The sequence below is a fragment of the Terrapene carolina genome, unplaced genomic scaffold (genome assembly GCF_002925995.2).
Source record: "Terrapene carolina triunguis isolate 2854851 unplaced genomic scaffold, T_m_triunguis-2.0 Scaffold85, whole genome shotgun sequence".
Classification (NCBI taxonomy): Eukaryota; Metazoa; Chordata; order Testudines; family Emydidae; genus Terrapene; species Terrapene triunguis.
Window position 1 is genome coordinate 13698735 of NW_020664436.1, and position 26943 is coordinate 13725677.

General features: G+C 42.9%; 1 protein-coding gene across 1 annotated transcript in view; it reads left to right on the forward strand.

Annotated features, from left to right (window-relative positions):
• The window catches only part of SMYD3 (SET and MYND domain containing 3), a 633981-nt gene that overhangs the window by 568949 nt on the left and 38089 nt on the right, over nt 1-26943 (forward strand). The gene's annotated exons all lie outside the window — the stretch shown is intronic.

The window sequence follows — 26943 nt, forward strand, 5'->3', positions numbered from 1 at the left end:
GACCCCCCCCCCCCCCCCCAATGTGTCCCAATATTGTCTTCCTCTCCTCTGGTCACCCTACCTGCTGCTATTATCTTGGTCAACAATCCATTGTCCCCTAGGCAGCAGCATTAGGGGTTATTGCAGACTCAGGGCTGTACAGTCTCGGGGTTGAGGGGAGCAAATACCTTTTGTCCCAAGGCCAGTGATTCAGTCTTTGTGGGGAATGAGGAGAGAGGATTTCAATTGGATTTCAAGTCTGTCTAAAGAGAGAGCTGTTACTTCAAAGCTGGACTGGAGAATATCGCATTAAACTGCCACTGAGTCTATGCACACAAACAAGAGACACTTGTGCATAGAGCAGAGCACAGCAGGACTCAGAATATTTTCTGAACAGATTGTTGAATTTTCATGAAGTATTAATGAAATGTAGAGCAGATACTTCTCATTTAGAATTCTCATCTAGCAAGTTTGCCAGATCCTGGTCTTTAAATATCTCAACTAAATCAGCAGACAGATGAATAAATTTATGATTAATACAGTTTCTTCTCCACAAACCATCTTTATGTAAAAAGCTGAGTAGAAATGAGTAGCTTTGGAACATACTGCTCTAGAAATAGTCACTGAGTTTATCTTTTCTTTTAAAGCCTCCAGGAAGGCTCCATGGTAAAAATGTCATTTTTTTATTTGATTGATTTTTCTCTTCATTTAATGTGCCTTACAAATAAGCCCTGCACTTTGATGTGTGTGTCTTTTGTAATAAGTGTGTGATAGATGCAGTGGCTAAAGACAGTTAAAATAAAACTGTGTTTCTACTCTTGATGTAGTCTACAGGATTTGTAGCTGAGAGACAAAGATTCCCCAGTATAACATGGAATTAAGAGGCGCACTGCCTGTACTTTCTACTAAAAGTCAATCCTCCAAGAATACTGCAATGAAGCAAACTGTTGAGATACATAGCACCACTAGGGGATGCTGGTGCTTAAGGGTTTAAGTCTAGCAGCCAATGGGCATCTTGTGAATGTGGGAGGTTCCAAAGAGAGTTGTGATGGACTGGAGAATATGTGAACATATTGATAGTTCAGTGAACAAAGTTCAGTGGTATTGTCTTGATCTTATAACCTCTGGAGTAAACATAACATACCTCTCTGTTCACCCTAGATTAGAACAAATAATTGTGAAGGTAAAAAACAAAGACTGTAAGAGACAAAGGAAGAATAATATCCAGCGTTCCTCTCTTATTTATGGTTTGTACAAAATGGCAACATATGCGTATATCTGATATTTAGAGCCAAATGCTCACTGGAAGAAGAGACGCTGAAAACTATAACAAAACATTAATGAATGAAAAACTGCCTAAAATAATACAATCTGTGGGGAAAGGCATGCACGGAGGGTGTGCTTTCATTCCATTGAAAAATTCAGAAAACACAAGAATTGAGACATGCATATGGTAAATTCCTTCGTGGTGTAATTGATCACTTTGGGGCTGGAGTTAATAAATGTGAAAAAATAGACCCAACATTAAGGGTATTTGTGAATGAAGTCATGACTGGAACTTGAACTGAGACTCAGGAATGATTTCATTGGATTGATAAAAGAAAAACGAGCAATTAAATTACAAGCTTTTCAGGCAGGGGCTGCATCTGCCTATGTGAATGTGCAGTGCCCTGGGTACTGATCCTGATTAGAGCATTTGAGCAGTTGCCATAAACACAATAAAGCAGGATAGGTGAGGCTGAAAGGTAAGAAAAGAGAGGGCCTGAATGGCTCAGAACTGGTAGAATGATGCAGAGCTTTCAGGATGTAAGGCACCAGAACAAACTCACCCCAGGTTACTGGTGACCGAAAGTTACCAATCTGATGCCTGTTTAGTGGTTTATATGAAGTAAGTTGATAGTCACTGCCTAAGTATCTATGTCCTGATCAATGATAACCACATATCCTCCTAGGAAACAGGTTTTCTGGCTCATTGTTTACTTTCTGTGTGTCTCTGTCTAGCACTTTAGACATTAGACTCTTCCTATTCTTCCCCAATTTCAGGTGAGAGATGTATCAGGAGGTATTTGAATCCTGATTCTGTTATTGATGGCTAGTGATTTGTAGTCCAGTTCTAAATAACTCATTTTTTGAATGGAACTTTTTCTTAACTAGATCACAGAGGCTTGCAGAGACACATCTTTCTCTGACACAGCCACAGGTGTACACTTTTCTCCACCTCCAGTGTAATGCTTGCATAGGATTTCAGGCTGTAATTATGGGAAGAATTGAGCTGTATGTCATTTACAGTCTCAATATGTCTTTAGATGCTTTCCATTGTAGGGCCTCTTTCAGGTAGGCCATTTAGGACTTCAGGACTTCTTCAGAATAGAGATCGTAATCCCAATCTACCTTCTTCGTTTTAAGAGCTGCAGTGTTTTCTTTTGTTGCAGTTAAGAAGGATGAGTTGGAGGTCTCTGTATTGTAATTAGAGTAATCATTTGTTGTACTGGAAATATTAATCAAATTATACTGATCAGAGCTCTTTGCATGAGCCTACTTGTATGCAAGCACCCATAAAAGGAGACAAAATGCCCAAAATGTAAATAATGATTAAGTACTATAACTGTGCACAATAGATAGCCAACAGAATCTCTGGTCTGATAAATCAATCTAGAAAGACATGAGCAGATGTAATGTACACTGCAGAACATGTACGGAGTGGCTATTGAACCTTACAGCGGGAATGGTTTGTGGAATAGATGGGTTTGTAGGAGTTTTGCTAAGGAGAATGAGAGAGTTCATGGCAGGCAGTGTTCTAAGCACAAGGGTTGGGATACAAGGTGATCTAAAGACAGGATTCAGAGATAGGATGAAAGGAGCAGTCAGGATGATGAAACTTTGAACTTTGTGTGAAAGAAACCACTGAAGAGATACAAGGAGAGGTGGAGGGGACACTGTCAGGGCTGTAGAAAATAAGATGAATTTAGCAGCACTATTTCTGGTGGGTTGAAGAGAGAGAGAGAGAGAGACAGAGGAGAAGTCAGACTATGAAGTAAGCGGTTGCCATAGACAAGTATTAAGGTGAGAGAAAGTGCAGTAGGCAGAGAGTTAGGGGAAGGACAATTGTGGTCAGATAGTGTCTAGTTTTCCTTTGAAGAAGTTGACAAAATCTTGGATAGAGGAGGTGAAGAATGGGGAGCTGGCAGTAATTCCAAGAAGGGAGTCAGAAGTAATGAAGATTTTCTAGTAGCGGAGGAGTGGAAGCTGATGAGAGAAGGAAGTTCATAGACTCATAGACTTTAAGGTCAGAAGGGACCATTCTGATCTTCTAGTCTGACCTCCTGCACAACGCAGGCCACAGAATTTCACCCACCCACTCCTGTAACAAACCCCTGACCTATGTCTGAGCTATTGAAGTTCTCAACTTGTGGTTTAAAGTTGTAGTAGCTTAGCAAGAGAAAGTACAAAGTTAAGGCAGGAAAGAACAAACTTGCATGGGGGGCGGGGGGGGACTAGAATTTCTCCAATGATGCTAAGTGGAGTGCATGTAAAGTTGCCGGGAGAGAGACAGAATTGGAAGGGGGGGGGAGATCATGGAGCAGCAGGAAAGAGGAGCAAAAGTATTGGAAAGGTAAATGTCTGGAATGGTGTGATGGATGAGATGGGTAAGGAGAGAGTGAGTGATGGGAAGATGGTAATCCGAGAAAGGGAATTTAGAGATGGAAAAGTAAAAAAGAATAGATCCAGGTAAGGGTCAGATCAAGGGAGTGACCAAGTCACTGGGTGAAATAACTGGTCCATTCTGGAGACCAGAACAGGAGGGCCAGAGGTTTGGCAATCAGAGGTATTGTGCTGATGAAAGTTGAAATTGCCCAGAATCATGATAGGGAGCTGGGGGTGAAAGGCAAGTGGAAACCTGGACATCAAAGTGAGAGAAGAACTGCAATTTGAAAGGACAGAAGGGAAAAAACAGTGGGAAAGGGAGGAAATGAAAGCATCAGGAGGGGAAGAGGTAGAATGCAGATATCTCACCCCATCATCTATTTAGTGAGTGAGATAAATCTAACCTGGAACTCAGCCAGGAGATTCTACCAACCCTGAGTAATCTATTTCCTTGGTTAAATAGGTAATTCGGGGTTTCTGGGGTTTAATTCCCTCCCTAAATGTTCTAGTGTTCCCTGAGCATGTAGTAAGATTTGCACAGTAGAAACTGTTTCTCTGGCTCAGTTTGCCATTTCATTATCAGGCAAGACACAGGAGCTGGAGCCCCACCAGTTCTTTGGCTTTGAAGGAAGCAGTAAATAGGAAGCAACATAACAAAGGCAGGGGGGTGGAAAGCAAGAACTCATCTGAACGTCAAAGAAGGACAACAAATGATATATATAGTGAAAACACCAACAACGAGAGACTGATGAAAATGTAAAGGAAAAGGCACAAGGAAGTAGAAAGTAGGCTGCCTAAAGGACCAACTGACTTGACAAAAACCTCTGCAAAATAAAAATAACAAAGAGACAAATCACATCACCTCTGGAAAAATAGGCAAAGCTGCCAGGGAACAATGAAAAATGTAAATGGAAACAGCAGAGAAATAAAGACATAATTGAAGAAAACTGAAGAATCCATCACACACACGACCAATAAAGGGGAGGAGGAGGAGAGGAAGAATATAGAAAATCAAAGATCAACTAAGAGGAGAAAAAAATGAAAATATCAGAAAAGGAGGGGAGAGAAAAAAAAGACTCTTGGTCTAGAGAAAAATCCTTCCATCTCCCCTCCTCCTCTCTCCACTCTGACCCTGCAAAAAGAAAAAAGAAAGAAAGAAAACAAAATGCAGTTGTGAAAGTAACACTTGCCTAAGAGGAAAATCATCTTTCTCCAGCTGTTTAATGCACTCTTGGAAGATATGGTCGACAAGCTGCCAAAAGTGAAGATAAAGTTGTAGGATCAAAGAATGCTCATTACAATCCCATCATGAATATATTTCCATATTAATTCCAGTACTTTACCAAGAATGATGCACTCTGAAAACTTAATGTACGTATAAGGCTGGTCAGCATTTCACAAGTCTCTAGGTAACTGGTGAAAGTGACAGCCAACAAGTAGGAGCATGATAGACAATCTGTTCTCAATCAAATTAAAAAAGAAAAAGAAAAGAAAATCTGTTAGTGCAGAAGCATGCTTGGCAGACTTTGAAAAATGGAATTATATCTTAGACCACTATGAAACAAAAGGCTCAACACACACATTCATGAAAAGGAAAACCATTTAGGAGATTAATTTTATAGTTACCAAGAGAATTTGCAATATTTACCACAATTTTTTTTTAGATAATTTCCTTTCAGATAATGGCACAATATGTTTTTGTAAGATTTTGCTCTAAATCATGCCAGATCCTACTCAATAACTGTGGAACAACTGCACATTGCAGCATACAAGACGGCCCATCACATATGCCTTGTACCCTATGAAATATGGTGCAGTTTCCCAGGAGATCTTATAAAAGGTCGTGAAGCTTGTGACCACGGGAATGTATGACATGTTAGTTGCTAGCTTTCAGGAATAGTTAGAGATAAGTTATCTTAGATCACTTGTCTTACCATTGTACAGTAGTTGTCTAGTAGGCCTTGCATGTTTCAAAGGATTTCAAAATGTAAAGCCACATTGAGTTAAGTTACTTCTCCTCATTTAGCATGCCAGAATTTTCCGATCAAAAGCATGTGATGTACTTGAGGTGAGATAACATCCTGCATACTTCCCCTTCCCCTTATCTATTGCTGTCTGTCTGCACACTGTTGATCTGTGTATTGTCTTGTTGGCATGTTTGCAGCACAGGTGAGCACTACCAGTGCTGGACTAGGGTTACCATATTTCCACAATCAAAAAAGAGGACACTGGGGGGGGAGGAGCCCCGCTATAGCCTCGCCCCTGCCGTGCCCCACCCCCATCCACTCCCTCCCACTTTCCACCCCCTGACTGCCCCCCTCAGAACCCCCAACCCTCCCTGCTCCTTGTCCCCTGACTGCCCCCTCCTGGGACCCCTGCCACTAACTGCCCCCTAGAACCCCACCCCCATCTAAGCCTCCCTGCTTCTTGTCCCCTGACTGCCCCCTCCTGAGAACCCCCTACCCTAACTGCTCCCCTAGGACCCTACCTGTCTCCTGACTGCCCCGACCCTTATCCACACCCCTGCCCCATATCCACACCCCCTCCCCCAGACAGACCCCTGGGACTCCCACGCCCTATCCAACCACTCCCCGCCCCCTGACAGGACCCCCAGAACTCCTGACCCATCCAACCCCCTCTGCTCCCTGCCTGCCTCAACCCCTCTCCACACCCCTGCCCCCCTGACAGCCCCCGCAGAACCCCCGACCCATCTAACCCCCCTTGCTCCCTGTCCCTGACTGTCCGAACCCCTCTCCACACCCCTGCCCTCCTGACAGCCCCCCCGAACTCCTGACCCATCCAACCCTCTCACACACACACCCCCCGTCCCCTGACCAGGGCCGGCTTTAGCAAGAGCCCAGGAATGGGGCTGCGCTCCGGCTGGGGTCGCGGGGCTTGCGGCCGGGCCGGAGGTGCTTGTCCGGGACCAGGCCGGGGCCGGGCCAGCGCACTCGGCCAGAACCGGGGATGCCGCCCTGGGGCCCGAGCCACTGGGGCTGGGGCCGGCGCCCTGGGGCCCGAGCCAAGCCGGGCCAGAGCCGCTGGGGCCGGAGCCGCGGCGGCCGGCGCTGCTCGGCCGGAACCGGTGCCAGTGCCCCGGGGCCTGAGCCGAGCCGGGCCGGAGCCACTGGGGCCTGGGCTGGGGGTGCTGGGCCGGCGCCGCGCCTCCCCAGAGCCCTCCTCCTCGCGTCCCCCTCCACCCGAGCTTACCTGCTGCTGCCCGCCTGCCCCTGCTTGTTTTCAGACTTCCCGCGAACATCTGATTCGCGGGAAGCGGGGGAGGGGGAGGAGCAGGGGGGCGGAGCGTTCAGGAGAGGGGAGGAGGGGGAAGTGAGCTGGGGGAGGGGTGGACAGCTGCGGGGCCGGGCGGTGTGCTAAAGCTGCAGGGGATGGGGGGAGCCAGGAAAGGGCTTTGGCTGCCGAGTGGCGCTTGTCCGCTGCTTTTCGGTCTATAAGTAGCCGACTGGGGGGAAATCCCGGACATTTTTAGATTTTTAGAAATCCCCCCACAGACGGCTATTTAAAGAACCAAAAGCCGGACGTGTCCGGGGAAATCCGGACGTATGGTAGCCCTATGCTGGACACTTATCAAGAGGTGCACATTAGCTAGCAAGTTGTGCAAGGCTTCTTTCTGTGGAATAAGGCATAGACAAGACTATGAACTAAATGGAAGTATGTTGTTTTCTAGACAAATGGAGATTTTCAAAATATTATAGACTCAGTAGTGCGTTCAAGTCCCTGCCCCACGCTGGGGACAATGCAGAGCCCAGCCAGCTCCAGTTTCATGGTGGAGCTACGTCTTCTGGTACTTTGAGGAGGATAGGAGAGGGCAGCTGTTGCATCTTCTTGAGCAGTGTGTGCTTCACACTGCACCCACCTGGCTTAATCAGCTGGTGCAGAGGGCATAGCCTGTTCCTCCCTTACCACTTGTGGTGACTAGGACTCTCATTGTGCGTAGCTTTTTGACACTGTACCACTCATTGCTTCCTTTGGTCCCTCGCATACCTTAGAAGAGGCCAAAACACAATTTGACCCTAATGTTTATCACCACCCAACATCAGTTTGTTCCATGTATCTCTGGATGGATTGAATGGCCTAATTCTTGACAATATTAAAATGAAGCGTATGGTCTGTATTAACTGAGTGGGGAAAAGGTATTTTCTAACACCAGTTAGTTTGTAATGTCCCCATATGGAAAATTCCCTGGGCCCAAGTCGCTGTTAGAATCAATGGTTGCAACTCCACGGAAGTCAGTGTCCTTTTGTGGTGAAATCCTGTTGCATTGAAGTCAGTGACAAAATCCTTATTGATTTCGGTGGGGTCAGGACTTCACCATTGGTGAATATGTCTCAGTATGTAGTCAGGGCTGGTTTTGGAGCAGAGTGCATTGTTTCTGATGTGTCTGTTCAGATTCTTTGGGGCTAGAATTTGCTTCACTTTTAGAAGGAGATTTGTTTGGCAAGTGAAGCGGAGTATATAGAGGAACAGTGGCATATAAATGTAGTTCATTTCACACATGAAAGACAGTTGATTATGGTGGCAAAAAAATATGCCAAAGGACAAAAAAATTGGTTAATAACTTTCCTAGGTTTTCATCACATTAAAAGTGATGTGAAAGGAGAGGAAAATGTCTCAGAAAATGATTTATTGCTTGCTCAAGTTCACTTTTTTCTAAAATAATATTTCACTGGCTGAGTGTGCTTTAGTTAAATAAATACTTCAAATTAATACAAAAGGCCAGCTTCTCAGGTGGTACAAATTGATTTCATTGGAGTAATGCCGTTTTACATCAGATGAGGATCAAGTTGAAAAATGTTCAGTGGAACAACATGTCTCAATGGGCATGAATGCAAGTATTCACGCTGCACACAATATCCACATGCAGCAGGCTTCTGTTGTTGTTGCCTTTTCACTGGATAAGTGATCCCCATCAGGGAAGATTGCTCAGGGCAATGGTTTTATCTATCTCCCAATAATTCACCCAATCATTGTATTAGTACACACTCCATTGAGGTCCAGTTATATTGGGTTGTTTAGAACAAAGTAGATGCTGTTTAGGCCAAACAAACCTCATTTCAGTATACGGAGCAGACAGTTCATGTGGTGACTTCTGAACTTTCCTCACCTTGACATTCCTGGCTCCAGTAGCTACCCTTTGGCAAATTTTCACTTGGCTTTGTTTAGTCAAGGTTTACAAAAGCTATTCGATTTCCAGGGTCCTTGGCGGCACTGGTGACAGCAATGGCTTATGTAGAGATACCTTCGTCTGTATCTGAAACAAAGTTAGAGCATTGTATTCAGTACAATAACATTACCCCAACTTGTGATTAAGTGCTTATTGAGTTCCATTTCCTTATAAGAACATGTGTAAGAACCCAAGAATGTATGCCACAAGTGAACTAAGCATTAATCTGTCAGCAGCTTAAGTGTGTTTGGGATAGTGCAATGGAAATATGCAATATAGTGACACATTGTTTGTTCGCTGGGAAGCATTTAAGAGCAGATGGAACCTGTAAAATAGACTGATTCATGAAAGTGCACAGCCTGTATCAGCTTCATTAGATGCGCCTTTGTTTTAACCGATATAAACAAAGGACATGGATTTTTGGATCCTCAGTAAAGCATCAGAAGCTCTGCTTTTGGGAAAAAAAGCATTAATAATGTACAAGACTTTATTGGGGGAGGGTATTTTAAAAGGTGTCCATCTTGGTTCTGAAACTAAAAGTTGGGGGAAAAGTACAGTACCTTTATGGAAATGTCCTAAAGAATTAAATGTCAGTGCAGAGTGTGATTTTTTCAAAGCAATTGAAGGGAATTTGGTGGCCAAATCTCAGTAGCGTTTCAAAGGGAATTGGGCACCTAACTCCAGTAAGCTCCTTTTAAAATCCTAGCCTAAACCAATAGGGTTCTATAGCAATGTGGTGGGGTTCTGTAGAAATCAATCAATACACCGATTAAATTTAAGGCTGACCATTCTACAGGTTTTTTTTCCTAACTATATTATAGAATTCTATAGAAAGTGGCTCTAATTATGTGTTGAATCAATAGGGCTTCTCCAAAGGGTTGTATCTGAAAAGGAGAGACCTGGGCATTTCATCCTGAATGGAGACTATCTGGGTTCCGCCATTTACAAATTCGTGATGCACTCAGGCAGACCCCTATGCCCGTGCAAAGCTCTGGTGACAACTTCATCACTTGCAGGGTCCTAGCGGCGTCAAGCTGTTAAGTGAAGGTGCAACCAGGGCCGGCTCCAGGCACCAGCCCACCAAGCTTGTGCTTGGGGCGGCACCTAGAGGGGGGCGGCGCGGCGCTCCGGCCGCCGGGGAGAGCGGGGCCACGGCTGGGCTCGCCGCCCCCCCCCCCGCGCCCCGCCCCCCCGCCCCCCCCGCCCCCCCCCCCCCCCCCCCCGGCCCTGGGTGCAACTACATCTCTACTTTCTTGGTTTTTTTTAAACTGAATTGAATCAGTTCAGTAATTTAATGGAAGAAAAAAATCAATTCAGAGAAGGCTGATTTTGTAACCTGACAAAGGTCAAAATGTTTCATTTTGGAAACCAAGAGGATGTGGACTTCTAGTATGTCTTGCGTTCCATGTAGTACAGCATATAGTTGATTTCAAAAGATTTGCAGGGGGCTTGTGTAATAAGAAATACTACATATTGTCATAACATGGAATTTAGCATGTCAGCATATATAATTGTATTTGTTTGAATTGTGTGTACTGTGGAAAGAGTGATATATTGATTTTTCCAAAAACCCTTAAGTCAATGCATTTTATGTACACAACATGATGTAGTTGTATTGAGACAACTTTTGCATATGCTTTAGTGTGTTTGTGGATAATGTCCTGGGACGACTGTAATTACTAAAAGATACTATAAAGTTTGGTCCTCTTCAGGCATATATAAAAATTGGCTACACACATTCGCCATAAGCATAGTTTAGACTGTAGGGCTGTTAAATACAAAACACTACGACTCAAACAATTCTTGCTCTGGAATTCTGCATCATGTATAATATTCTTACTACCCAAATCAGGCAAACAGAATAGCATGTTAAGGTGCACAGAGATAGTATGCCTCTAAAGACCCAGTACGTGCTTGCTATGGCAATAGCTTCAAATGAATTATTGACATTTCAGTTAAAGATTATTTTTTATTATATTGTTCCACTGCTCACCTCATTGTCACCTCTGTAGAGGGAGAAGAAACCCCCTTTCCACCCACTCCCCACTGTACAGGGAAGAGGTGGGTGTAGAGAAGGAGAGCAAGCACAAGCAGCCAGGGAAGGTTAATCCCAGTTCTGAGGGTGATAGGTCCCAAATCCAAATTCTCACTTATTCTCAGATCCGTGCATATTCCTCTTTGAAACAATGTCATCAAAGGTCATCTCTGTACTTTTATTGACATGACTGCTCACAGCTATTGTACTTCTTAATGGAAGATAGGTAATAGTTTGATTTGTATTGCACTGGATTTATAGAATTTACCCAGTGTCTGTGGAAATATTTTGCTTTCCTTGCTGGTTTTTATCCTACCCAATTGCTTCTTATTAAAATCCATGTAATAAAAATGGTCACGAGGGCCTGATTTTAAAAACAAGGGAAATTTGGAGATAAAGTTACAGCTTCATCTTTATCTGATCCCTTTGTGTGAAAATATTGCTGTACATAGTATGCCTGTCTTCAGAGACCCTTTGCGATACCGAGGCCAGACTAAATCAGAAATTCTTTATATTGCCAGTTTAAGCAAGATCGTCTACTTAATATCTAAGTGAAAACTTTGAAAAACATCAGGTGAGATCCTCGCCCTATTGTAATTAATGGCAAAACTTCCATTGAGTTCAGTAGGGCCAGAATTTCACTCGTTACTGATGAGTCATATTGAAGTGTCTGGTGTACTTTATCCATTTGTCCCATAAGGACAGTTTTATAGAATCAGGGCTTGATTTTCCTTCCTTACACTGGTTTTACACAGGTAAAACTCCATTGCTGAGTGACATGAGCATCTTTGGTTTCTACAGCAGCCTCTGTTGTAATGTATTGACAGATATTTCCAATTCTCCATGTGGTCCATGAGGCATGATCTGCTCTTTAATATTAGCATAGCCACAGTTTTAAATTGAATGTTACTCATTATGGATGAAGACATCTGTTTTTTATAGCCTAATGGAGATTAAAAAATTTTATACTGTGTAACCCATATGAAACAATGATACAAAATGTAGAGTTAAGATTTCCTTAGGCAGCATCAGAATGTACTTTACAGTTGGAACAAGCAAAGGGATTCTGGACAATGCAAAAAAAAGCACCCCATCAAGTCTTTGTTCCTCATTATCTCTCTAGGCTAGCCGTAGCAAGGAGAAAGATACTAAGCTGAGAGATCATGGAAATGGAAAGAGAGCTTATAAATAATTATTTATCTTAAAACTGTCCAAACTTATTATTTTTCTCTGCTTCAAAGGCACACTGTGCACTACAGGAGGTTATCAGAAGTTATGATCCTTTTCCAAATGGCAGTCCTTAGCAAGCTCATATTCCTGTACTTGCATAAAACTTATCACAAACTTTTTTTCTCTGAGAAACTCTGTCTCAGCGCTCTGTCTATATCAGATGCACAAATTAACAGGTAGTGCCAAAAACCACCAAAAGACTGTGTACCGAATTCAGTGATAACATGGTGGTGTAATTAATTTACACCGTGGTGACTGATCCTCTTCTCATAGCAGTTTTACACCCATGGACTTCCACTGGCTTCAGATAAGTTACTCCTGATATTCACTGCGGAGGGTGAGAGGCTCCTTGGCTTGTTGGTCAATCAGAAAGCAGTAACAAGTTACAGTCCCTGTAACTTGGACTGATTTGGCACATAGTGGATGTGCAGAATGAGTGTAACTTACACCTTTTAGGGCTTGTCTACACTGGCACTTCACAGCGCTGCAACTTTCTCACTCAGGGGGGTGAAAAAACACCCCCCTGAGCGCTGCAAGTTTCAGCGCTGTAACGTGGCAGTGTAGACAGTGCACCAGCACCGGGAACTGTGCTCCCAGGGCTGGTAGCTATTCCCCTAGTGGAGGTGGTTTTTTTAGAGCGCTGGGAGCGCTATGCCGCGACTACACAAGCCACGTTAAAGCGCTGCCAGTGAAGACGTGCCCTTAGATGTTCTGGGGGAATGCAGTTCAGCCTCTAGCATAAGCAGGTGAATATCAGATATGTGCCTGCTTACAGCAGAGTTGCATTTGGCCTCAGAGATGTTGGAGGACGGTGCAGCATAGTTTTAAGGACTGAGGGCTGCTTTATCTTATCTTGATGTTGGTTGCTTCATCCTTTGTCTCTCCCTTAACATGCAAATTGTTCTAATTTTGCACATCAACTTGCACATCACCAAGTTGGCAAAAGTTACCTTACTTTGCCATTTGCAACCACGTATGCCTATCTTCTGACCTAATTTACAGCTGACCTGTCACTTATACTGATATATATAGGTCAGCAGTGATTTTGGTCAAGAGATTTCTTTTGGAGATGCATACTCTTCCTGCAGGCTGCATCTGGCATTGTGCGTCTAATAAAAAAATACATTATTGCAGAAAAGTGTTATTAAAGAAGTATGCTCTGCAGAACTTTGTCTTGCCTTTTTCCCACTTGAAAAGCCAGCCAGGAAGCAACAAGCTCTCAAGAGATCTGTTTTCCTTCTTTACATTTAAAATGTTGCCTTTTGTAAGCCACAGGGTTCCCTGAAGTACCATCCAAAAACACACAAGCATATGCAAAAGTTGGCCACAGATATGTACCATATGTGTACTGTACATTTACAGACTGTAGAGCTTTCAAAACTACAAAACCTCAGGGCCTAAGATACCAGTGCTCAGTCTTATCCTGTTTTTTCTTAATGACCCCTTAATACTTGGTGACATACAACAATGGAATGAAGAGAGACACTGAATGTAAGGCTTATTACAACAATCTGTGACCCACTAATCCCCTCTTTTTGTCAATGACTGCAAAGGCATTAATGGGCCACCTCTACTTTTGAATGGCCCCTTAGAATATGTGCTGACGACTTATGCTAAACAATCTGTTCCACCTTGCATTTAGCTGTGATGCTCTGAGTACCTTTCCCAGACCTGAAGGAGCTCTGTGTGGCTCCAAAACTTTTCACAACAGAAGTTGATTCAATAAAAGATATTACCTCACTCACGTTGTCTCCCTAACAATCCCTCATGATAGTTGTGATAAGTAATTCCATTGTAAGGTGCTGTGCACAAGAGGCTTAGGATACTTTCTTATTCAACAAGCTATCTTGTTGGCTCAATGGTAAAAAATCACCAAGATTCCTTGTCTAAACTTTAGAGAGAGGCTGAATTTGTTCAGCTCAATAAGCAGAATTTCTGCACACAAGGAATGGGATTCTCCTCTTACATATGCTGGTTTCACACCAGTATAACTTCAATGACGTTATTAATACTTATTATTTGGATTATGGAAGCATGTAGTAGCCCCAGTCACCATGGACCAGGACCCAACAAACAGAGAACAAAAAGATGATCTGTGCCCCAAGAGCTTACAATCTAAGTAAAAGACAAGAGATAGAAGATGGATACAGAAAGACAGATGGGGGTGTACAAGGAAACAATCAGACAGTATTAGGCAGTGGTCTTGGTACACCAGCAACATAATGGTTGTTAAGTTTTTTGTAAGCATCACGGCAAAGGAGAGTTTTAAGGAGGGATTTGGAGGAAGGGTAATGAGGTGGCTTTGTGAATGTTTTTCGGGAGCTCCTCCGAAAAGTGAGAGGAAGCAATGTGAGAAATGTAAAGGGGGAAGAGGGAAAGCATGAACTAAATTATTCCTCATTTACATCAACATGAGAAGAAAATCAGCCAAATGTTTTTTAAGGCCCATTAGTATCGCTTGCAAAGTCAACTTTCTTGCATATCAATGGGCATCATCATCATCATCTTGCATTCTGTAGTTTCCAAATGTAAAAGTTTTGAAAACAGTACTACTAGGAATGAGATCACAGCAGTTAACAGTGCTGCAAATCAAGCAAAACTCCTTTGAACGGGATGACTCAGGCGCATTAAGTTGCTCACATGCGTGAGTATTAGTAGGAGCGGGGCAGAAGTTCTCTTACAGTTTGCTAGAGCTGAGCAAATAATAACAAATAATTTATTAGCCAGAGTTATCTCTTCTTTGCTCTCAGAATATCCATGAACAGATTGCAGTTTGCTCATCTTCATTTATTAATGGAGTTTATATCTTTCACAATGTATTGCTCTATGAATTCATCATGAATGTTTGAAGTCCAAACTATGTTGCTTGGGTGAGTTGCATGCTCCCACATGTTTCTTCTCCCACACTGGATAAACATCAGAGCACTTCCTGTGCAAATGCTTGCATTTAAAAAATTTCGACTCCAATTCTGCAATTGGCTGCATGAGCTCAGGCCCAGCCTTGCATGTGGGCTGCATGTGGAGGTTCTCACTCATGGATTTAACTGCAGGATCTGGGCCTTAAAATGGAGTCCATGTGACCTTGAAATTTGCTTATTGCAAACATTGTGTCAGTAAAACTTGAGTCATCGTGGTGGGAGAACACAAAAGGAGAACAATCAGGGACAAGGTGAATTCATTCAAAATACAAACAAATGTTTAACCAGCTTTACTTGAAAATAAAGAACAGAAAGTTGTATGCTCTGCCACCCTTCTAAGTTTAGGAGAAAAATGACTTAGTATGTATGTATTTCCAGACTAGGAATATGCAGTATTTATATATTTCCTGATCCTATTTGGATGATCAAACACATAACAATTTTAAGAGGTTGTTTTTTCTTTTATAAATACAGAGCATTTACGCTTATGGATGAATGTAATTGAAAAAGACATTTATTTGCTTATGAATATAAGTTTCACTTTACCTCTTTTCCGGGTGCCTACCGTGGATACCTCTATATTTCAGTACTTTTAGAATGATTCCTGGCTTCCTGTAGCAACCTTAAAACACACAATATGTAGAATGAATTCTGAAACAAAAAATTGGAAGGATGGTGATGTGATGTGTTTGTGCTGGACCCATTACAAACCGTGATTAGAGTCAAAGTCCAACCATTCATAATTCCTTTGTAAACTTGTGAGCAAGATGACTACTATAAAGGGAACCTCTCTCAAGGCTGCTAAATCTAACATTGAGCTAGTGGTGGTGGTTTTGGTTCACAGGTCGCATGTGTGCATGTCACACCATCTCTTCCCTTTGTCTCCTCTGATCAAAGAGCTGGATGCTGGTATATTTCAGTAGCTGAACTGCCCCTGAGGGTGGAGCAGGAGAACTGCGAATCTGTGGAGGAGAGCTGGCTATAGATATTATCAGTTCACTAGAGGAACATAGAGTTATGTGACAGTGACTCTTCAGGGAAGAACGAGGTATGTGCAAACAAGCCCACAGAGAAAATCTCTCAAATCATGCCATATGAAATATGAGCACTTCTCCCAGGCAGTGTGCGCCAGCTTCTCCCATGGCAGTCTCCATTTTCTGTCATGGTGGCTCAATACAGGGCAACTCTGGAACAGCTCATGCCCTTCCCTCTTCTCTCCTCCTTCCTACGCTCTTCTCCCAGGTTCCAGTTCCTCCCAGGTTCAGCTTACTTGATGGCTATCTAACCTGTTTCCTCCACTTTTCTTCCCATTCAGCTGGGTAAGGATGTGATCAGGGTGCCAGGTGAGCTAAATTTGGTGGCAGAGTAGAGGTAGGGTAATTTTCCAAGTTGTTATAATGAGCTATTGCTCTGACTAATGGCTGGACAATCTAACCCAAAAACGAATTGTCACCAGTGGCTGCCTTATCTCAGAGGAGCCCTTCGCCTTCAGCCAGCCTCCTTGGGGCAGGAGTGAACAGAAGACCCGAATGACTCTTCTCCTCTCTTCATTTCTGAGGATAGGTTACTATTGCCGCCCTTAATCTTCCTTTCAGAAATTGCTGTTGCTGTAGCCCAGGCCAGAGAATATTCTTTACCCTGCCTCCCCTGGGGGTAGCAACTTCTTATCTCCTCCCCCTCCTCCTCTACTTAGGCAAAGTAGAAGTGGGAAGAGCTGGTGATGAATGCTCCTACCATGGTGGAATTCAATTATGGTTAAGTGAAACTTCACTAGGGGCCTGAGCCAAGAAAACATTATAGTCAATGGAAAGACTCCCATTGACTTCAGTGGGTATGGGTCAGACTCTTCACTATGGGCCAAGATGTCCCCCATCCTCTGTGACTGCAGGTTATCCTGACCTAGGAAAACCGCTGCAGTTCCACTGCAGAAAGGAGGTTCTGACAGGGGTAGCAAAAAAAGAAGACTAGAATAAATGCTGTAAGGAATGATCTGGCTCGGCAGGATGATGGACCTATAATGGAGGTTTCCAGTCTCTAGCTAAAATGATTCCAGTATCCTTTTTTCCTTGATGGTGAGTTGCACGTGACATTTTACCCTCAACCCCCTTTTTTGTACTCCCACTATCCATGCATTAGTGTTATCTGCTGCCTTGCATTATCTCTTTGGTTATCATAACAGGCATTTGCCATACCGCAGCTAATTAGTATGTTAGAGCATGTTGGATCCCCTGTGGGCATAAAAACTTTTCCTACACTTAGGCAAACTTTCTTAGACCTTCCATTCTCACTAAAACCAGGCCCGCTGACTGCTGGTTGCATTGCTTTGCACTCACCTCGCTCTGAGGCAACCCTGAGGTGTTTTTATACTACCGTGATTTTATTGTACCTGTTCTCCCTACACATCTATATTACATTGGATGACATAGCCTTTCATAGAATCCCTTGTGAGTATGAGTTTTCAGAGGTTTTTTTAAACCAGATATGTTTCCACTTTCAGATCTCTCTCCCTCCCTCTATTTCCTGTATATCAGTGTGACCTCCTGAAAATACAAATAAACTGTTTTATATGCAGAGCCATTATCAACCTTGTCTTTAGCCTCATGGTAAAGGTCAAGTAGATTAGTTAGGCAGGCGCTTGCCCTTCTAAATCCATGCTGGTTATCTCCTTTTAGATAATTACTATCCATGTTCTTCTCTTATATGCCCCAGGGTATCATTTCCATTCCTTGAATACTGCAAGGTTAAATTCATCTACTCCTGACACATTGTGCTAGGTTTCAACTGTTCTAACTGATTTAATACCAGTGCTTCTTTGATTAGTCATCCAGGACACTGGAAATAATGCTAGATCAGGAAAAATATTTTTTATTATTCTCTGATGTAGCTACTCAAATATTTGAGCTCCATAGGCTATTGTTTCCATCCTCTGAAACAGCATTTCTCAGTCTGTCAGTGTTCTAATTTTGTTGTTCGCTAGTGAGTACCAGAAACGTATTTATATTGTATATAAAAAAGCCACATGAGATGAGCAGAATCATAACATAGACAATACTAGTATTAACCTCCTTGTAACCACCAATCAGATGGATTTCAAAACACTAGCGAGTCATGGCTTCTCAGTGCTTCATTTTCAAAGAAAACAATAATATTGTGCTATTAATAAACTAAAGATTGTCAATATTTCAAACCTGTCAGGAAAAACAGACAGTATAAGCATAACAGGTTTTTTATTTTGCAGTCTGTATGATGATAATTACAGCATGCATATGTGGGATTTATACACATTTGTACGTGTGAAATGCATCTTCAAAATTGCTTGCAGGGGACATCCAATGTCTGCTGAACTTTCAAGTTGGATAACTAGTGCATTGATAGAAGATATCTTATCCACAAATAAGTGTGTGCTTTTTAAATGTTAGTCCTTCTTTTAGTTGCCTTTCATTCTTACTTTTCATCTCAGCAGGACATTGGAGAGGCTGCGCATAGTAGTGTGGCATGGCACAATGAGACAAGTAAAAGTGCTTCTTTCAAAATCTCTAGTGTGCGCTATGATTTCATTGAAAATGTATGATTCTGGCTTAGTGATGCTCTCTGGATATAGTATTGATTTCTAAAGTTATGGTAACAAAATGGCACATTTTACTTCAACTAATCTCTAATGTCTCGCTCTGGCGCTTTTACAGGGGCCAACTGGCCCCTGGGGGCCAACCCTCTCCCGATCTGATTTATATTGTCATACCAAAGAAGAGAAGAGAGCTTATCACAGCAAGCAAGTCTCATTCTCTCAGACTCCAAATAATTTACATTAGCCAGACTGTGCTTAGCTCAAACCAATTATATTGGATGGGTCTTTGCTTTTGTGAAAAAAATAGTTTTGAGAAGCAATCTTGGCCCTCGCCGCCCCACATAAATATGCGCACATAGACTTATCGTACCTGATCAGATTCCAGGAGGGACACCCACAAATGATGCTGCAGCCTCCTACTCAAATGCTGTATCTCATACAGCTCGTCAGTGAAACAGTGAGTTTTAATAGCACTCCTGGCCAGGACAGCCATGTAGCTGAGTCCAGAAGAAAATAGTCAAAGCAACTTCACTCTCTGATGACTCTCCCTAAGTTAATAGAGAACTCTGCTAACAGCGTTTGTGTGGTATGTCCCTCTCCTATCTCCTCTCTGCTTCCTGTATGTCTTAGGGTTTGTCTACACTGGCACTGTGTCGGCAAAACTTTTGTCGTGCAGGAGTGTTAAAAAACCACACACCCTGAACGACAAAAGTTTTACCGACGAAAAGCGCCGGTGTGAACAGCACTTTGTTGACAGGAGCGCTCTCCTACCGACAAAGCTGATGCCGCTCATGGGGGGTGGAAGTTTTTTTGTTGGCAGGAGAGCTTTCTTGTCAACATTTCAAACCTGTCGGGAAAAACAGACAGTATAAGCATAACAGGTTTTTTATTTTGCAGTCTGTCTTTGTGACTGAGTGTACATACCCCACACTGTCTGGCCAGGAAGGGATTAACAGCATGCAAGAGCCTGCTTAGCCTGCCAGGTAGGAAGGTCTCAAACTGGTGGCTCATTGAGTTCAGGAAGGCGTACTAGGCTGTGTGTTCCCAGAGGGAGAAACAACCTCTCTCTCCCTTCCTCCTTTCTGGGAAAGGACATGACTAGGAGGATCCTATGCCCAGGAACCAGTCCAGAGACTGAGAAAGAGCTGGTTTCAGAGTAGCAGCCGTGTTAGTCTGTATCCGCAAAAAGAACAGGAGTACTTGTGGCACCTTAGAGACTAACAAATTTATTAGCGCATAAGAAGAAGTGGGTTGTAGCCCACGAAAGCTTATGCTCTAATAAATTTGTTAGTCTCTAAGGTGCCACAAGTACTCCTGTTCTTTTTGAGAAAGAGCTGTGGCACTGACCCTAGAGAAAGTGTGCTGGCTGAAAGATGCTGTGAGTTGAAATCTCTTATTTAGGGTTACCATATGTCCGGGTTTCCCCGGACATGTCCGGCTTTTGGGTCTTTAAATAGCCGTCCGGGGGAATTTGTAAAAAGCTAAAAATGTCCGGGATTTCCCCCGGACGGCTATTTAAAGACACAAAAGCGCTGACAGGGCAGCCGCGCTGGGGGAACCGTGGCAAGCCAGCGCCGCCGGCGCCACTCACCTTTCCTCCCTGGGCCCTGGGGCAGCGCGCAGCTGAGAGCTCCCAGCGCGGCGGTGTCAGCCCACAGGGCCCCCCACCCGGCCGGCAGGAGCCTGCAGAGCGCAGCTCTGCCCTGCCCCGGCACACAGAGAGGCAGGGAGGTCTCACTCCCCTGCGTGCTGCAGCGGGGCAGGGCCTGTAGACTCCGGCAGCAGGCAGCGGCCGCCAGGCAGAGAGCCCCCCCCACCCCTGCCCCCCTCCCCTCGACCCGACCCTAGGAAGGGGCCAGAGGGACTGGGAGGGACCTGCCTGCTGGATGCTTCCTGGGAGCCGCTCCAGGTAAGCACTGCTGGGCTCACCTGGCCCCCTGGCAGGTCCCTCTGGGGGGCTCCCCTCAGACCCACTGCCCACAGGCCCCACCCTGACCCTGTTCCCTCAGCCTCCCCCGCAGTCCCCCCTGTACCTCCACCCTCAACCAACTGCCCTCAGCCCCCCTGACCCTGTTCCCTCTGCCTCCCCCACAGTCCCTCCCCCCGATCATTTCACCCGACCCACTGCAAGCAGATGAGGAGCTGGGGCGGGTTAGACAGCAATAGGATAGACATAGACTGGAGGGGACGGGGAAGAAGGGTCTTTGACTACTAGAGACCACTCCGTTCTCCGAACATTTGATTCGCGGGAAGCAGGGGAGGGGGAAAAGTAGGGGGCGAAGCGTTCAGGGGAAGGGGCGGAGTTGGGGGGGGGACTTCGGGGAAGGGGCAGAGTTGGGGCGGGACCGGGGGCCCTTGGAGTGTCCTCTTTTTCCAGGACTGCAATATGGTAACCCTACTCTTATTTTGTGCCTGTTCAGGTACTTTATTTAGAGTCTGTGTGGGAGTATTAAATGAGGGCTAAGGATATTTCTTTATTTGGGCTAGGGCCAAGGAAAGCTCTGGTATGTACGTGTACGTTAAAATAGGTTGGATGCTGCACCTTTGTATATTGATTTCTAATGAAGCCAAACCTGCTCTGAAGCTATATCTTCACTGAAAAAAAGGGGGTTGGGCGGCTACAGTGGGATAGCTAACAAGTATTAATTGTACCTTGGTAAAAACAGACCCTTTTTTTCTGGCAATGAGGCAAAACCTCACAAACATCCTTTTCCTCCATCTTTGTTCTTTATTACTCTTTCCTTCCTACAGGTACGAGTAGGCAAACATTCCCTCCCCCTCTCACACTCAACTCTCTCCTCAGTTGTTTTGTACTGCGTGAAGTGAAGTGATCCATTGAATGATGTTCTTACTATGAAGACAGTCAGCTGGTCCACAGCTATGAAACCCCCCTCCACCAGACCGCAAGGACTACCTCTTTGCCTTAGCCTTCCCATATGAGAAACACATGTAAAGAACAAAGTATTAATGTGCTCTCGGATGGGAGGACTAAAGAGAAAGCCGTGAAGGACGAGGCCAGTGAAGTGAAGTTCCTGAAAATTCATCTTTCTTCTGGGAAGAGGGAGAGGAAATTCAGTTCTATTTGTAGACTGCTCAGAGGATCATTATAGTTTTATATGCTGCTACTCAGGTACTATGATGTGATGATCGCAGTGTAAAAACCATGCTGGATCAGCAATCTAGCCAAACTTACATTTCTGAATTGTTAAATGACTTTTGTATAAAAGCCATAGGAACACTGATATCTTTTTATCTAAATATTTTAGGATTTGCCTATATTTACAATACTTTGTGCTTTTCCTGAATGGTTAAAGTGTCCCAAATGAAGACAGTATGCAAACGATTACAATATGCAGAGTGATTTTTTAAGAGTTAGAGCCAGGATGTTAGAAAACAAAGCAGTAGACTAGAGTGTGTTAAAACAAACAGTCCAGCCAAGAGCTTTTCATCAGTTTAATGTTGCAGAACTCGATCAAAGAGGCAAGTTTTTGCATTAGATGGCTGCTAACATGAGCACTGCAGCTGCATTTGTGTCTTCGTATTCATTATTGCTAGTGGTTCTCCTGGATTACAAATGATCCAGAAGAATTTGAATCTTCATTTTGATTCTAAAGTCTTTTTAATTTTGGAAGGAGCAGAAGGAAAGAATACTCAAAGCATCATTATTTCTCTCTACGATTTGCTGGAAGTGGCAGAAGCTATTAAAAACTGAAGGCATACATAGCTCATGCTATTCTGCTAACTGGTAATTAAAGTGCAATTAAATTTTTCACGGTGTAGATTGTGTCTGTTTTTCAAAGAACTTGGAAGCTATGGGCCTTTGAGAATTGTGCTCTTAGTCTATAGACATTTACTGCTACAGCTTTCATTAAATGCAATCATTGAAAATGTTTGAAAATCTAACACCTACGGGGGCATGTTTTCAACTAGGTGGCCTCTCTTTTGTAGGTGCAATTTGTCTCCACAGAAGTGGGATGGCACTTCTGATGTGGACTATGATGTCTTGTGCTTTTAGCTACTTGAGAGTGGCACAGATAATTTAATTAAAAGCCCTACTAATCAGATTTGTGCCCACACTTCATTTTGAAGGATCAAAATGATCCTTCAAAATCATTAAGGAGGGGACTGGACTCGATGACCTCTCGAGGTCCCTTCCAGTCCTAGAATCTATGAAAAATATGGTGCAAATTACGCCCATCAACAGGAGGTTGTGACTCAACCTAGCTGAAAATTGAGTCCATAAGATGTTCTTGAATTATTAATACTGGGCCAAATTCTGCTCTGTGACATGTGTTCAGCCCAATAAAAGTCAATGAGGCTGCACATGTGTAACTTAGAGCAGAATGCATGATTCATTATTTGTTTAGCACCAACAATGAGTCTAGATTTGGGAAAGCACTTAAGTGGGTGTTTAAGTCCCACTGAAGTCAATAGGACCTAAACGCGTGCTTGAAATTAAACACCTGTTTAAGTGCTTTCCTGAATAGGGATGGAATTTGTGCTTAAGTGTTTACCTGGCACTACACAATACACTGGAGTATGAAGAGAACACGTGCCTTAGGAGCGTACAGCCTGAAGAATAGAGGCACAGAAGACAGTCTCACTGAGAAATCCAGAAGTGGGGGTAATGTACAGGTTTTTCTCCTATCGTAATTATTATAATCTTGCTTTGTGGAAGAAGTGAGATTTTAGGAATGATTTGAATGAGGAAAGGGCCATGGATTGCAGACTGGGATAAGGAGGTCATGGGAGGCATCACAGAAGACTGCACAGAGATAAGATTGAGTGAAATAAATTAATGAGACATCAAGACTGGAATCCTTGGTGGATCTGAAGGAGTCTGGTTGGGGAGAACACAATAGGAGCCATGCTATGAATTGTCCAGGGCCTTGAAAGCAAGCCCCATATTTCAAGTCTGTATTTTAGCTAAACATTGTAGGACTTATCCTGTGGTTCCTGACCACCTTCTTCAAGATGATTGGTGCCCTCAACTTCCACAGAAGGTGCTCATTAGCACTTTGCAGGATCGGGTCCCAGTGATGCATACGCTCATGTTCATTTTGAAGGTTAAGCATATCCAAACTCCCGGAAATTGTGAGGAGAAGTTTTCTGTCCGATTTCCTGTATTTTGTAGTTTAGGATGGATAAGCTTTTCTCACACTTCTGCTGCCTCGTCTGACCAAAACTAGGAAAAACAAAGAACACCAAAGGATGGGGTTTTTTTAAATGGAAAAAGCTTATCAGTTTTTTTGACTCTCAAAGAAAAAGTTTGGTTCACATTCAATTCAAGGAATAGGTGAAGGTTCAGGGATGTTGGTTCTGTTCTTATTTTATCCAAACCAAATCCCTTGAATCAGTCATCCCTGGAAATGACAAGCTCGATTAGACATATGCAGGGGTTGAGATATCTGCGGTTATTAATGATTCATGAATCCCAAATAGTCGCTCACTTTTATACACCAGGGACTAGAATTTCAGTCACTGCTGCTTCAGTCATGCATTTAAAGGCTTGCATTTGTATGAGCAAAACAGGTAATTGTGCACACATACAACATCCCAGAGCCTTGAACCAGCACTTGTCGTGCTGTGGGTTTCCTGACCTGGAGGGTGAATTCCACTGAGTAAAACTGAAATCTTAAAAAGGAAAGGGGAAAAAGATAAATTGAAAAAGGACACCATCTTCCTTCAGGGCAGGTTAAATGTTAAGATTCCAGGAATGTAGCTTTATTTGTCTGTAGTTGCTCACTTTGTGCATGCAGCTCCCTGTTTTCTTGGGTGGGGAAGGGTCAACGAGTGCATTTTGGGTGCTAATGCATGAGAACTTGGACTTCGATTTGCTAATAAACACCTTAAAATTCAGTGCCATATTGACAGGTATATTCTCAGCAGATAAAATTCACCCGCATAGAGACATGCAGCTCAAGGTTTATGCATCTTTTAAGTTCTATCTAAGTCCTTAAAATAGGGTTTAAATGGGACCAATTGATACATAGGACGTGTGCTGGCCCTCCGAACGGGTGAATTTCATCCAGATTGCTGACTTGAAATACAGGTCTGTCGCATCTTAGGCGCATTTAACATGTGCGATTTCAGCTTTACATGGTCGGCAAAACAAAAAACAAAAAAAGAGAAAAATAACAATTTAAATACTGTTTCTGTAGTGCGGGCGATTCCGCCCGCCATTACACTCAATGTAATTTTGACTATAGGCGATTTTTGCTTTAGGCGCTGACTGCGGAACGTAACCCCAGCGTAAGATGAGACAGACCTGTAATTAACTATTGTATTTTGCTTTAAATATCTTGTATTATTTGGATCTGCTTCCAAGTTTCCTAATGGTGATGCTGTCATTTGTTTACCGTGCATAAGCATAAAGGAAATATTGGTACTGTGATGTAAATTAGATACCAAACAAATGAAATGTGTGTTGGAAAAGGTCAATATTCAATAACAATTCAAACAATATATTTTGAACTGTCCCATGCTCTGTAGTCATTATGTAATCTATACAATATCTACATAGGGATTGGATAGAAATCCATTAACCCTGATAAGGTAATAGGAAAACAAATTCTGTAATGGACTAAATTCACCTTAGTCCTTCATGATTTTGAAGGCACTGACTGAGACATAATATTACTATAGCAACTGATGATATGTTTGCTGGTAGCTCTGTGTTTGCTAGCACATTAAGCACAATCTGCCAGTTTTAATTAATACTTAATAATTCATACTTAGTGTAGCGTTTATTTTGGATAAAAATAGAAAACCACCAGTTTGCCAACCTAATAATGCAAAACTTATTCTTACATTTAATTTGAGCGTATTGCAATTTACCCTCAGGTAGAGAGCGCCATGTCTGTGGTAGAACTTTCTGGAGACCCAATAATTGTTTTCCATGTTAACTTGTCATCTTCCACCCTGAAGACACCGTAAAAGCAGCTACCTTCCTTGCCTTTAAGGAAAAATGCAAAGGAAACTTTTAAAAGCCCCTCTGCACTCCTAAATCAGCTGGGTAGGTGGTGGTTGTGAGGTGCATAACATTTTCTCCTTTGCCCTAAAGGGCTAAGCATGCTTTCTTCACAATCTGGTAATTGAATGGTTCTGGAAATTGGCGATGGGATATGAACCTTTCATTTCTAGGTCACCTGTTCAAATCCAGCCCAAGTTGGTAGTAATCAAATGTACATTCTCTCTAAAGGCTTTTCATTGATTTCAAAGAATGGGCTAGTGGTTTGGAGCTGGATAGAGGTTCCTCTCACAAAATTGGTTGTAGTAGTGGGCTCGGTCGCACTTAAACACCTGAAGGTCAGCTATTCAAATGTCATAGTTTAAGCAACCAGACAGCGGGCCTTATTTTTATATGTAATACAAGAGTTCATAGTTGAATGTTGAATAATAAAACATATTTTTCTGTCAAAAATAATGAAATGACAGAAATGCAGAATACAGCATCCTGCAGAAATAGTATTGGATTTTAGATTTCAAACACATTTTGGATCTGCGTTCCAAGATACAGTACCCTTGTTATTTTCAAGGGGTACCATCCATGTTTTGGACAAATGATTTTGCAGAGATTATTCTGTTTATTCACAGTATCTAATCCAAACTAAATTTTGGGCATTTATTACATTAGAAGAATAGTAGGTGTTTACCCACATTTCATAACTGATGCTATCTCCTCCTAAAAGTCAGTGCATGACCAGACATTTTAAATGTTAAAAACAGGAAATGATGACCTACAAGTTTTTCACATTTAGATCATATGTTCAGACTGGTCTAGATTAGTAATATGCGGCAGATGAGCTGTGTGCTAAATCTGAGTGTATGCTGGAATTGCCACTTGTACAATGAAAAATTTTAAATCAAGCCCTCTGGCTTGAATAACCATTTTCCATGACCATGTGCTATATTTCAGTCTGAATAGCCTGGCATATCTGCAAACGAGATAGTCTCTCCTTCTGCAAAAATGGCCGATTGCAGCCAAAGTAGTAAAATCTGTTTAGAACAGTAAATCAGGCAGGCATGAAGTTTTTAAAATTTTTAAAAATGTTTATAATCTGAAGTGTTATGTGATATAGTGACATTCATACAGTGTGGTAATTAATATCAAAGTTATGAATTGATTATCTGGTGGTAAAGACATCCTGATTAGCTTACACCATATCAATCAGATGGTTGAATGTTTTCCAGATACTGTACAGCAATCTGATATGCATAATCTGCTCACGTGTAATATGGCCATTCAAATCTTTTAACTAAAAGAAACTGTTTAGGAACTGTCAGACTACAAAAGTGTTGACATTTGGGAAGTAGGGGTTGAAGTGGTTCAGTAGAATGTACCAGCACGTTTTTCCTGCTTTGCTGCTGTGCTCCATGACTACAT